This window comes from Cyprinus carpio, chromosome B17 (genome assembly GCF_018340385.1).
Source record: "Cyprinus carpio isolate SPL01 chromosome B17, ASM1834038v1, whole genome shotgun sequence".
Classification (NCBI taxonomy): Eukaryota; Metazoa; Chordata; class Actinopteri; order Cypriniformes; family Cyprinidae; genus Cyprinus; species Cyprinus carpio.
In genome coordinates this window covers 17398385-17411648 of record NC_056613.1, presented here as the reverse complement: position 1 = coordinate 17411648, position 13264 = coordinate 17398385, and the positions used below count along the sequence as shown (strand labels likewise).

The 13264-nt window shown below is 38.3% G+C and overlaps 1 protein-coding gene across 2 annotated transcripts in view; it reads right to left on the bottom strand.

The window, feature by feature from the left end:
* Positions 1-13264, bottom strand: part of LOC109048026 (alpha-(1,6)-fucosyltransferase-like) — an 80083-nt gene that overhangs the window by 66674 nt on the left and 145 nt on the right. For both annotated transcript variants that reach the window (XM_042742593.1, XM_042742594.1), the window contains exon 1: positions 13243-13264. This exon is cut by the window's right edge and continues 145 nt beyond it. The gene's annotated coding sequence lies outside the window, so the exon portion shown is untranslated. The remainder of the gene's footprint in view (positions 1-13242) is intronic.

The window sequence follows — 13264 nt, the reverse complement described above, 5'->3', positions numbered from 1 at the left end:
AAAACGCCTCATAAACTAAGTGCATGACAGGCACATTTTAAAATGCTCTTACTGTGGCACAGCTTTACCAGATATTTTATTAAAACCTGATAGATATGATGAAGGCAAGATACAGTACAACATTTGACTACAAAATGTATTAATGTCAAAAATATGCAAACTACATGACTGCAAATTATATAGAATATGCAACACAGTTATACAACTACATCAAACTGAATAACTGACCCAATCTACTTTTCAAACCTTTTAAAAAACAACAAAGAAGCATGCCATTTTAAAAGGTGACAACAATTTCCAGCCCTTTAGATCAAGGAATCTTTTACATTGACTGAACGGGATAAACAAACCTGTCATCCACAATTTTATCATGCATCCACTAGTCAACATCACCTCGTTGAGGCTTTCAGAGAAAACATGGTACTTGATATCTTTATATAGAGGGAGAAGAATGCAAAAATATGTTTGCATTTTCAAAGACATCAGCTTGAAAAGTAAGTTTAAAATGAAGAGGTTAAATATCAAACCAACACTTGGGAATTTAACATGACTGTACACTGAGAATACAGTGAATGAGTCCTTGGTGCTCTAGTGTGTGTAGGAGCCCTTCCTAGGACACACATAAACCTCTGTAAGACAATTAATCAGAGACCAAAAACAATAGGCTTTTGTCTTGGCTTGAGCCATGCTCAAATTGGCACTGCAAAAAACACATAAAACAACACTGCAAACCAGGAGACTGTATTGTTTGAATTTGGTTGAGTTATGCTGCAGAAGCGCTTTATTTTAGGCAGTATAATACTGCAAATTCCCTTTACAGTAAGTAAATGTAATACCCTTTGCATCATTGGAATTTTCTGTGACGTCAAACTCCACATACAGAGACTTACTGTATTTTTCAAAATTCCAATACTACTGTATTTGCCGTAACGGCATCTGTGGCTCCATTCCACTGAGATTTTCCTCATTTCCTACATTTGGATTGACAAGATTTGCCCTGCACCGTGTCTACAATGCCGCAACAGCTTGGGACAGACTATACTGGACTTGTTAAATCGCTTGTAATGATTGGCAAATACGTTCGCCCTTTGTGATAGAAACAGCGCGCGACTGGAGTACTACTGTACATAAGAAATATACCGGGGCATCAGTTTACTGTCCGCATCCATTGTAGATAGTATAGTGGATTATAAAGGGTTCTATATTGTCTTTTGTTGCGTCGCACCATGCCGCTCACATCCGAGGAAGACATTTATTTTTACATCAATTATTTTTAACATTGATAATAATAATAAATGTTACCTGAACACCAAATCACCATATTAGAGTGATTTCTAAATGATCATGTGACACTGAAGACTTGAAAAATTGCTGCTGAAAATTCAGTGTTGACATCACAGGAATAAATAACCTTTTTAAATTGTTAGACACTTAAACATACCTTTTTATTTATATTCCATAAAATGCTACTACCTTACAAATAGACACGAGTGACAGAGCACCCAAAAACAGCGTGTCAGGCATATCGACGACATATGTTTTGTCTATTCATGACAATAAAAGGTGTTTCTTCAAGCGTGTGCCTATGCATCTAAGCAACGGCATTTCTTGTCAAATGTCAGTCTGTCTTACAGGTCATCTGCTACAATGGCTGATAGATGAGCACAATTACCCACTGCTGCACAAAAAGCACCCACATTTGATTGGAGTTAATTTCACTCCCTCAGCCACAGAGCTGTATTCTAAAGTCTAACCTTGAATAAATCAAAAGAAACCAAAACTTTGGTTCTGTATTGGAACTAAAGGGGGGAAATTTCTCCAAGGCACATATGTAATGGGCCACAATTCTTTGTCTGGAGGAAAAAAAAAAACAAACAAAAAACGGAGTGATGAATCGTGGAGGAGTTCGGAGACGCAAGTAACTCTGACAGTCTGATCCATTGCCCAGGGCAAGAATTTGTGAAATGGAAAAGTTCTCATCAGGAATGGAGAGGCCTTCCTCTGAGGAAATAAATGGCACCCACACCTCCATCTCGCGGCGAGGAGACAGAGAGATAATGAAACGGCAGGCGGATGTTTATCGACTTTTATGAATTCTGTTTGATCTTGCTTCTGTTGTCACTTGCTGGCAAAAACACACAACTCCCTTGTGCTGTTGGTGCCGAGGGTGGGCAGGACAGCAGAGGGAATATGACAAGGAATGCAAGCAAGCAACAGATGGAAAACAGAGTGGCCAATTACACCGTGCTGTAAAAATCACTGGGTGTGTGGCATAAGAGAAGGAGATGAGGTGATTCATTCAGACAAATGATACCTCTTTCACAAGCTGCCTCCTGCTAGAACGGCGTATATGTCATGCCAGGTTTCTAGCTAGCATGCGAGGTAAAATGTTAGCGCATGAATGCAACACATAAACCACACAGAGAAAGCTGCTAATGAATAATGTTGAGTGATTTCAAAATAAATGTTGTAGTGCCACGCGGTAGGCCACAGGCATTCAGAAGCTTTTGCAGAGCGCCTCTGTGATTGCCTCCCAAGGGCATCTCAACTGCCCTGAAATTCTATTTCCCAATGCCGAAAAGCCTGTTTATGCGCAACTGTTAATGCTCACAAAAGACGCTCTGATCCAACCAATAAACCGTGCAAATCACTGAAGCACCGAAACATCCATTCGCACCAAACTTGAGCGTGTAGCAACACAGAGTCTGTCAGTAGGCACACTGATTACCATGGATGTCAGTGGAGCACTAAAGAGGGCAGCTCATCCAGTGCTCAGCTAAACAGACCACATATAGTACTGCTATCTTCATCATTTATGTTCAGTCATTCATACTCACATTCACATATGATCGAAAGGTCAAAAAAATTATAATGCCTGATCCCAACCACTTCCTTCTTCTGTTCTCTTCACTCCTGTATTACGATCTCATGGTCATAAGACTGAACAGTGACCAAAGGTCACACACACCTCTTTAGGGTGTCCAGGGCTGACTGATAGAGTCGAACTGATGCCCCTTCTGGCAGGTACCACTGATCGTGTATGTGTTTTCGTGCCTCGCAAATGTAAATGTTTGGTTTTCTATTATTTCTGTGAATCTTGAAAGAATCAGTTAGAATGGGTTGATAACTATAATTATCAACCCATCACAGTATGCCATTGTTTTCCAGTAAATGTGTTTATGAATTCATAGCTGTCAGGGAGTTAAATTATAGCTTGCTGAATAATTTGATTCTACTGTTGCAAATAAAAACTTAATACATTTGTTTTGTAAATGAAAATTTGAATGGAAATGATAAAATACATATTGGGTAGTTGACAGAATGTCAATTACTTCCTTTACTGTAAATCTACATCAAGATTTTTGGTTAAAATTTGCATTTAGCATATTTATAAGAGAAAAGTCATTCTAATAATTTTGGGGGACTTTAATTAAAAAATGACAAGATGGTGTAACTGTCTATAGATTGTACATAAGAAAAAGTCTCAAAGGTTAAAATTCTTGGGGGGGAAAATCATAGCAAACATAGTTTTCAAAATTTTCAAAACACTGTCTGCCAATCAAAGTTAATATGGGTTTATAAAAAGAAAAACTAAAAAAATTAGCGAGGATGTTGAAAATATCAACGGAACAAGTTCAAAGCTGAACTACTGGCATTACTTAGCCTGGCTAATTAATGTGTTTGTAATCTAGATGGATTAAGCTTCTTTCCATTTTGTTGTCAGTACTCCTCTGGCCAGTTACACAAATCCCTTGACTAGCCAGGAAAGTGAATATGTTTAACAAATGCATTAAGGGCGTATAACCAGCAATACAGCATAACATAATAATTTATCATTGTACACTTTAATGAAATGAGTCCTGCTGAACAATACAGTAAAATCAATGTCCACTAAATCTTAAACAAATGTGAAACCAAAGTACGTTGTAGATGGCATGAGCAGCAATCCAACTCTTGATCCCAATTAAGACAACCTGTGCCTTTTCAACACAAAAGGGCTTGCCACAACACTATGAGGATTAGCGAAAAATTAAGTCGACAAATCCACTGATCAGATTATCTCTCCGAACAGGATCTTCTCTGCCTTACACGCCTCTCGCTGGCACAAGCTAATGCTACTCCATGGTGTCTAAACTGTAGTCGATAGCTTGGCTCAAAGATGCTGCTCTGCAAGCAGTCGATTTCAAAGCGAATGAAAGAAGAAAGATGGAAGAAGGAAATAGACATTGCAACATAAAGATGAAAAGAGTTAAAGGGAGGTTAAAGAAAGGGCACTTTTACCAAACAATTCGACACCTGCACGGTAAGGGAAAAGGGAAAGGGTGCTTGCTCAACCCTTTTACCGTTTACCAGGCTGTACTTTTTCTGCACTGCTCAAAAAGACTGAAGAAAAGGACAGAACTCAGAATGTGACATATCTCCGTACAGCACCCTGTCTTTCTGTCATAAGTGTCACATGAGGTTTGCTCCTCTGGCTCTGTACCAAATTAGCATTCGACTCATCCTCTGCCCTGTGCTGCACCACTGAAAACCAACGGCAGCAGATAAACACTGTGATCATAGCGCTTCTGAGTGTACCGATTTAAACTTCAAATGGCCAGCGGTTACTTGGCCTTGCCCTGCAATAGTTTTTAAGGAATAACTGATGCATGAAGACAAAACTGCAAGTAGCATGCTGACATGTGAAGTATAGCAGTATGAAAACTTTCAATCGGAAGATTGCGATGACAACCTGAGTTAGCTGTCTGGCTTAAACCCAGTTGTGGTTTGCAGCAGTTTTTGTTCTGTGCAGGTGGCAGAGCCCACCTGAGCCGAACCCCCGGGCCAACAACTCTACTCAGTGGGTGAGGGGCAGCTGGGCTTCTAGTTAAAAGGTATAGCTGAGATTTTCACACAAAACCAACAATGAGCAACAACTTAAGTGTTCAATTAAGCTTATGCAAACAGTAATGGAGGGAAGCAAATATTTTACTAGTTCTCCGGGTGCTAAGGTTCAGACAGGAAGGTCTGGCAGGGTCTGATCAAGCATTCCCTCTAATATTCCATAGTACACTCTGGTTTCACAACTAAGGAGTGGGGAAGCAGTTTTCAGAAGGCAGAAATGACAGAATGGGGAAGAAAGAAAGAAAGAGGCAAACAGATAGCAAGAGAGGGGGCAGATTGGGACTTACAAAAGCACACTCAATATGTCTGTGTCCCGTGAGGTTTGAACCATCTTTTTTCTTCCTACCCGAAGGGCAGGAGACAGAAAGGACAAGTGATTGTTGAGTGGGGATGGCATAAACCAAATGATGGTATGGAAGCAGATGCTGCAAAAAGCTAAGTAAAGTTTATTACCCACCATGCCTCCTCCAACTGATAGGCTGTATCATGAACGCCGGTGGTCTATATGCTTGAAACGTTTGAAGATATCAATCAAGGTGAAATCCAATCATGAAATCCCCCTGAATCCTCTTAGTATGACAATCCCCCACCTCTATTTAGTGCATAAAGGGGATAAAAAGATCAATCAAATCAACAATCATAGTGAAGTCTGAGCTTGACCTACCTCACCCTGATGACTCCTGAAGGCTGGCACTTAGTGGATGAGTTGCCCTAACCCTGCAATTCAGGTTTGTTTAATAACATTCCAACAGACATATTGTCTGCCCTCTCATCCTACCTCTGTCATTCTTTATTTATATCTCCATCCATTGTTGTGAGCACCGCAGAAATGCTTAATTGTCCCAGAGAAGTCGTTAACAATCCACAAGGCATTAGAGATGCTATTGAGCATGCTCCAGTTGAGCTGAGACAGCAGTCTCAGTCAGGTCAGAGCTGAGCAATGCAGACTACAGGACTAGATGCCTCAAAAATGCTTCCATCATCTTTACCTCAGACATGAGTCTCCTGGGTATTCCTAAAGCCTATTTGGACTGGACTAGTTTTCCCAGAGAAGGTCAGGTAAATTTGTGTTTCACAGATATACCTTCTGTAATCCCATCCAAATCAGATGGATGTTTTTTTTTTTTTTTTTTTTCTCACACAGCCTAAGTAAAACTTGTCTTTCAAATTACCTAATGTTTTACTACAAACCTTGTGGTCCTATAAGAAAACTTATCCCACCCATACTGGAATTTCTGTGATTGTGACATATCAACCACAACTACTCTCCTTACTTACTTTGAAGTAAAGCTACATTTCTCACTCCACTATCAACGGCACCTTCATTATAGATTTTTTTTTTTTTTTTTTGCCAACTTTTTGAACAAGAAAACAGTTGTTGGTTCAAGTATTTTTTATGTCAGATGTAAAAAGAAAATTAAATCTTGATTACTTCAATGGGTTTTATGATAAATGCACCTTCACTCACACTCCCATCAGAGTAGAGATGTCAGTCCCATTTAAATTAGTACTCTGCCACTACAACTCAAACATCATTGGGATTTGGGAAAATGAATCCCATCAAAAACAGCTATTTACTGTAACTCTGATTTACTTATCTGTGTTTTTCACACCTTGTCTCTATCTCCCTTGAGCTGTTGTGTGCGCCAGAGGGTGTGTCGAATTCAACTCTGTTCGGGAAAGGTGTGTTTGCTGGCACAGATGATGAAGCAAAGTGAATGATGGAGTTTAGAAAGAAACAAACACATTAGACTCTCTTGTAATTTGGACAGTCACAGAGCGAGGACCTTGTGGAAAAGTACCTGACTACTATGCAAGACGGTTACGGTCTATTTCTGTTGCTTGTTATTCCCCTTCTTCTGAATTAAAGTAACCTTGGCCTTATTGTCTGCAAGTAGCTCAAGCAGAGGACACAATTATTGTGCAAATTGCGTGCCTCTGGGTTCTCAACTCTAAACAAGGGTCTCAGTTCAGTTTGTTGAGGACTATTTACCCCATGTTTTGAAAAAGTCTACCAACTGCCTTTGCAGACGTGCATTTGGCACAATCACTCACATTTATCTGTCTATTATGGCAAAGGCATTGGGAACTCTGGGAGAAAAGCGGTGTCATGTGCAACAAATTTACCCTGGTTTAAATGAAGCCCTGCTGTAGGTAATCATTGACTATGATGGCTGCAAATGCACAGCTTCCAGGGCAAATATTCCCATTTAATCATTCAGACCATATGTTTGTACAAAATGTGTAATTTTTCTGCAGGGGTCAAACAAGGTCTGTGGTTGGTGTAATCCTGACCCTTCCTGTCCTCGTGTGTGGGCGATGGTGGAGCAGTTCCCCTGCAGCTGCCAGAGCGATGCTCCACATTGCAGTGTGGTATTTATAGCCGATGAAACAGCTCCCTTTCATTGGCCACTGTCAAGTCTGATGGGTGCAAAAGCCTACCAGCAAAACACACAAGCATGCACACACATACAGACTTTTACAATCTCCAAAGGGCTCTGAAGAATGACTCATGGTCCTCCTTGTCCTGGGAAAGAGAGCGTTAGTAAAGACAATGGCTGGGTCGTTCTTTCTTGCTGCCCACTGCCGCAGAACTAGAATGAGGAAAGAGTGCAAATGTTCATCATGTGGAAAGCTACATGGTCTACCATTAGGATCCCTGCCAGAGATTTCATCCATGTGATTATCCCACCCCATCGCAGCTACTCTCTTCATCATCCATCTCATGCAAGCACACACACCTGCACTTGTACACGCTAGCCCCTGCTGCCCAATCCCACACCTCTCTGCTGTTCTAATCAAAACCTATTGGGAGAGACTGTCCATCTCCTGCTCAAAGAGGCAAACTACACTATCATTAAAACAGATCAGAACCTCTTTATCCCCGCCCACTGCCCACATTACTATGGAAACTCAGCCAAGAGTAGTCACCTGATATTGGCAGAATAGAAGAGATGAGCACGGGGAGCGGGGGAGGGAAATGAGACTCCCTTCACTCCTGTCTGATCCGTGATTTTGAGCTTTATTACAGCCCCCGTCCTGACCTTCACTTCACAGCATGGGGTGAATGTATGTTAAGAAAGTAGCAAAGCCCTGCACTCTATTACTCCTCCATTAAATCTCAATAAAATGAGCATAAACCAGAATGTCTTTTCCTGGATTAATAATTCTTCTTCATAATTCACCCCAGGAGACAATTATCTATCGAGGGCATTATTAGATTTCTCAGTTCATTACTCAAATATGACAAATGTGACAAGACAGACATGCCTACAATGGATTTCCGCTGGGCAAAGTGTGCTGTTACATGATCATGTGACTATAGCAACATGTGCGGTCACTGCATCAGTGTCATTAATTTAAATAACACAAAACAACCCTTTATGAGCAAAGGTAGCATTGGATCACGTGGGAACGTGAAGCTACACATTATGGAAATCCCATAACCACATATTATGTTTTCAAGTTAATGTTTCACAACCATAATTGTGTGAGCGGAGTGAGTCAGTGCAGACCGAACAGAACTGAATTGACCGAACAGAACTGAGATTAAAAGCAAACTTTCAACAAAAGAGATGATTATACAACATCAAAAACTTACATCAATGTAAATGCTAATAAAATACTAGAGTAAAGATAAACTTCACTTAGGGTTAACTTGAGCAAGATAAGGCCACATCACACCCTGACATATGAACTTTATAACTAGGGATGTAATGATTAAACGCAAGCCGGTTGAAAACGATTCAAATATGTGACGATTTAAATCAGTTGAGATGCTAAACAAATCAAGATTCAATTAGTAGTTAGGGATATGCCGGTATCAAATTTTCCTGTTGCGATTAATTGATAATGTTTTGTCACGGTATGCGGTATTATCACGGTATTGAAATTAAGTTTTAAAAAAAGTGGTCATAATACAGTATAACAGGTTTTTTCTTATAAAAAAAATAACTGAACATTTAAATACAATAAAGCAATACAAAAAATATATTTAAAGTTAAAAATTTTACACCGATTAAAGTGCAAAAGAAACTTTAACGACCCCATAGGTATCACTTTACAATAAGACCTCATTAGTTAACCTTAGTTAATGCATTAACATTCACAATGAGCAATAGCTACATTTGCTACAGAAGTTACTAATCTTTGTTAAAAAATACAAGTCTTAGCTCATGTTAGCTCATTAAATAACAAAGTTGCAACTTTCGATTTTGGATATGGGTTTTTAAAAATTGGAATACCTAAGATTAATGAATGTTCAGAAGAATTTTTCATTGGCAGTTTGTAACTAATGAAGCCCTAATGTAAAGTGTTAATGAACAATAAAGAATCAAAAACACTTTCAAACAATATCTAGGACATGTTGTAGTCCAGATTAAAATGGAAAAAAAAATTATGGAAATATATAAATATTATTTTATATTATTTAAATGTTTAGAAAGTAGCAGCTGCTGTTTTTATTTATGGGGTTTCCAGGGTAAGGGCTGCATTTTCTGCAGTTAAGCGCCATCTGCTGTCAGAGACTGAATGTGCTTTCATTCAGCGCATCTCTCACGTGTTCCTCCATGTACTTCTCGTGCGTGCTTGTTTACATCAGGGTTCACATGTCTCTTTAAAGCAGCATACAACGGTGTTGTGCATTTTGACCAGTTGATGGGAAAAGTATTCTTAAAATGCATTCCAAATTCTGAATAATTTGTTATATATAATTATTCTCGGTATTTAGAAGTGCCCACGATAACAATATTGTGCATATTCATTACCGCGATATACCGCATTATCGAATATCGGCACATGTCTAATTGTAGTAGGAGTTTATATGAATGTATGTCCGAGGGGAACTTGCTATCTTTAGAAAAGTTTAGATGGTATTTTTTCCTTTCATCTTGCCTCTGTATAATGCACATTAAAGTTCATAAGTGCAGCTTTGCTTTGTTTACAGCGGAAACCAAGGAAACGCTTTAAGCGCCACCTGCTGTCAGAGAGTGAATCTGTGTCTTGTTCAGCTCGTCTGCTGTTTCATGCAGATATTTTTAATGTATAGTTTCACAAAACAATTATACAATCTAATTTAGATTAAAAACTGCTCATGTTGCATGTATGCAGCATCTTTGTTTGGATCATGATTAAAATGCAGTTGTTGCCTCATTTTAAATGGAAAGAGCACATACAAAGCCTTATTTTGTTTATATGAAAAGATTTCTTTTATTTGTGTTACTTATTTATTTGACTTTGGGCTTATTTTAAAATTTCAATTTAGTTTTGTTAATTACATTTACATTATATTTAAATTTTGTCATTTAGCAGATGCTTTTATCCAAAACGACTTACAAATGAGGACAATAGAAGCAATCAAAACCAACAAAAGTGCAATAATATGCAAGTGCTATATTAGTATATTATTACAGTGTTATTTCAATTTCACAAAGAAACTTGCAGCATTTTGTCAAAGCAATAATAAAAGGATTTGTGTATTGAATCGAATTGTGAATTCAAAATCGTGAATCAAATCGAATCGTGATTTGAGTGAATCATTACATCCCTATTTATAACCAATTTCCTTCATCTAAATATGAAAATGTGAACAGATGTATTCACTGCTCTCTTTAAAAACTGTATCAGAGATCAGCATGAAATGTGATACTACACTGAAAAAGGACAGTAATTAACACCTTAGCTGTTTGTACCTGATCTAACCCATAAAAAAATTTATTTAAGTTGGTGTAACTTAGTGCAGACCTTTATATTAGGTTACATAATGCAGTTGATTCTGTCATGTTAAATTAATTTAGATGTTACCACATGAAGCACATTTTAGATTACCTGACAAAACATGTTTAAAACTCTAGCAATTTGTGGATTTGTTTTAGAGTGATTCTTTGAAAAAGGCCTCTAGCTAAATGAACTGCCCCTTAGGGAAGTTACAGGCACTGCCATTGGCTAAGACAGCTCTAAGGACCCTGGCAAGTAAACAAAGCAGAGGAGTGTCAAATTCATTCTCTCAGTTTGTCTGACTACACTGTAAAACGTGAAACGTGAAGGAGTGACTTTTACCTGACCCATGAAAATTAATTTTCTTGGTCTAATCTAATATAGTCAGGCTGATTCAGTTAATATTTGTTAACCACTTTTCAGGTTACTTGACAAACATATTGTCCAGTGTACAATTGAAAAGTGCTAGTCTGAAACCTGGCATTTATAGTATATGCTAATATACAGTATTTACATAGATGTGTGAAATAAAATGTTCATATTGTTGTATTTTTGCTGCTCTAAGGCCAAATGCAATGCAAGTCAACTGACCCAGGACAGATACAGTTTAATTTTTTGATGATGACCATCCGACTTCAGAGGAATAACATCTCATCATCTCTATCCAGAAACCTAAGCTTGTGGAGGTATCAATTATCATGGCATATTTAATTATATCATTAATTCCAAGTCAAGCGAGATAAGCTGCTTCAATGCAAAAAGCACTATTAAAGATGAATGTTGAGAGAATGCACACAAGTCCATGTAAATGTAATAACACACCTGACTATGAAAGCTCGTTATCGGTGTATGCTTGGAAGAGCAGGGACTGGGCATTATGGCCGAACATCTGTAGAAGACATTGATTTTACAAGGCTCTTAAGAGAGGCAAATGTTTTCAGTGCATCGATTAAAACAGTAGATGACATGACGGGAGATAAAACCACAAAGTAGCCTTGAAAGAGTGAAGCTGAATAGTTACAGGATGATAATTAATGGTGCCCATCCTGAAGTGTTTCTAATGGGTGTGATAGGAGTGGATTTAGTAAGGAAAAGCACTAGCGGAGACAAATAATCCCTGTGCTGTGATTTCCACATATATGCCTTCTATGTAGGCAGCTCACTTTAGCTAATAAGAAATCAAACTGATCCCAGTGCAGTTGAGAAACATAACATTTGACAGTTAGAAGAATAGCGAAAAGACATGTGGGAACTGCATTAAGAAAAACAGTCATCATCATAATAATGACTTTTTATTGCTGCAATAACAGGCTTTATTTTTTATTTTGCCTTTATTAGGATAGGACAGTATGTAGACAGGAAGTGAAGTGGGAGAAAGAGGGGGAATGGGATAGGGAAAGGTCTGTAAGCAAAGGACTCAAACTTGGGACGCCCAAAGTGCAACGTCGCTATAAGTTGGCACACTGCCCACAAGGCTACTGGCACCCACACCTTCATCATTTTTAAAGGGATAGTTCAACACAAAATTAAATTGCTGTTCCAAACCAGAAAGACAAATTTTAAGGAATCTGCCAGATGCATATTTACATGTAATTACAATGAAGGGTGAAAAAAAAGGGGTGTAAAACCTCCATAAAAGTAGTCTACTTGATTTATTGCACTATATTCCAAATATTCTCAAGTCATACAATTGCTTTTAAGAGAAACAGATTTGTTATGTTTGGATCAACTGATTCATTGAAAAGATATGACTCAAACAAACTGCTGATTTACAAATCAGGTGTCTAGGTTTTCTGTAAATAACCACTCAAATTTCATTTTGTTCCTTTATGTCATTTGTCATGTTTATCTGATTTTGTTCTCTTAAATTTCTTTTTGTTACTATTTATATTTAGTTATACAGGTTTAAAACAACAACAATTTCTGCTTTTGTGTTCCATAAGAATTTTTTTTTATATGTGTATATATATATATAATATTTATATTTATATATGAACTGTCATTCAGGTTTAAACAACAACATGAAGCAGTGAATTTCATTTTGGGGTGAACTGCGCTGCATTTTCATTTGTTCCTATATATATATAGTCATACAGGTTTAAAACAACAACATGAAGTAAATTTTTTTTCAGCGACTTGATGTTAACTTGCCTTTCTCCTTTCTACCCACATAAACATGGACACGCTACTGCTGTTGTTATTATTCCTGCTAAATGTCTGACTCACATTCCGGGCATTTAAGCTGCACCACTTCAACAGTCTTGATACAAACCATTTATTAATAATCTCGTCTGGTGTATTTGTTAAAAGATTCGTTTGCGCTATATATAGTGTGGATTCGCTGAAAGTAGGCTTCCTATATTTGGCACTGCTATTCTGATTCGCAATCGCAATCTCTTTCTAGTACATAAAGACATTATACAGTGTGCCGTGATCGTGATACCCACAGAATGACTGTCTGACCAGAGCATACTTCGCTATCACGGTGCAAAAACACAATGAGCTCGAGCTGCAAAGCTGACCGTTATTTTGCCGTTCAAGAGGAGGCAGCTAGCAACAGGCCGGGATGGAGCGAACTCGCCGGCGAGAAAAACGTCGTTTTCCTTAACATAATGCGGTCGTATGTAACGGCGACACACTTACCGTGATTTGGCACTGGCGTACT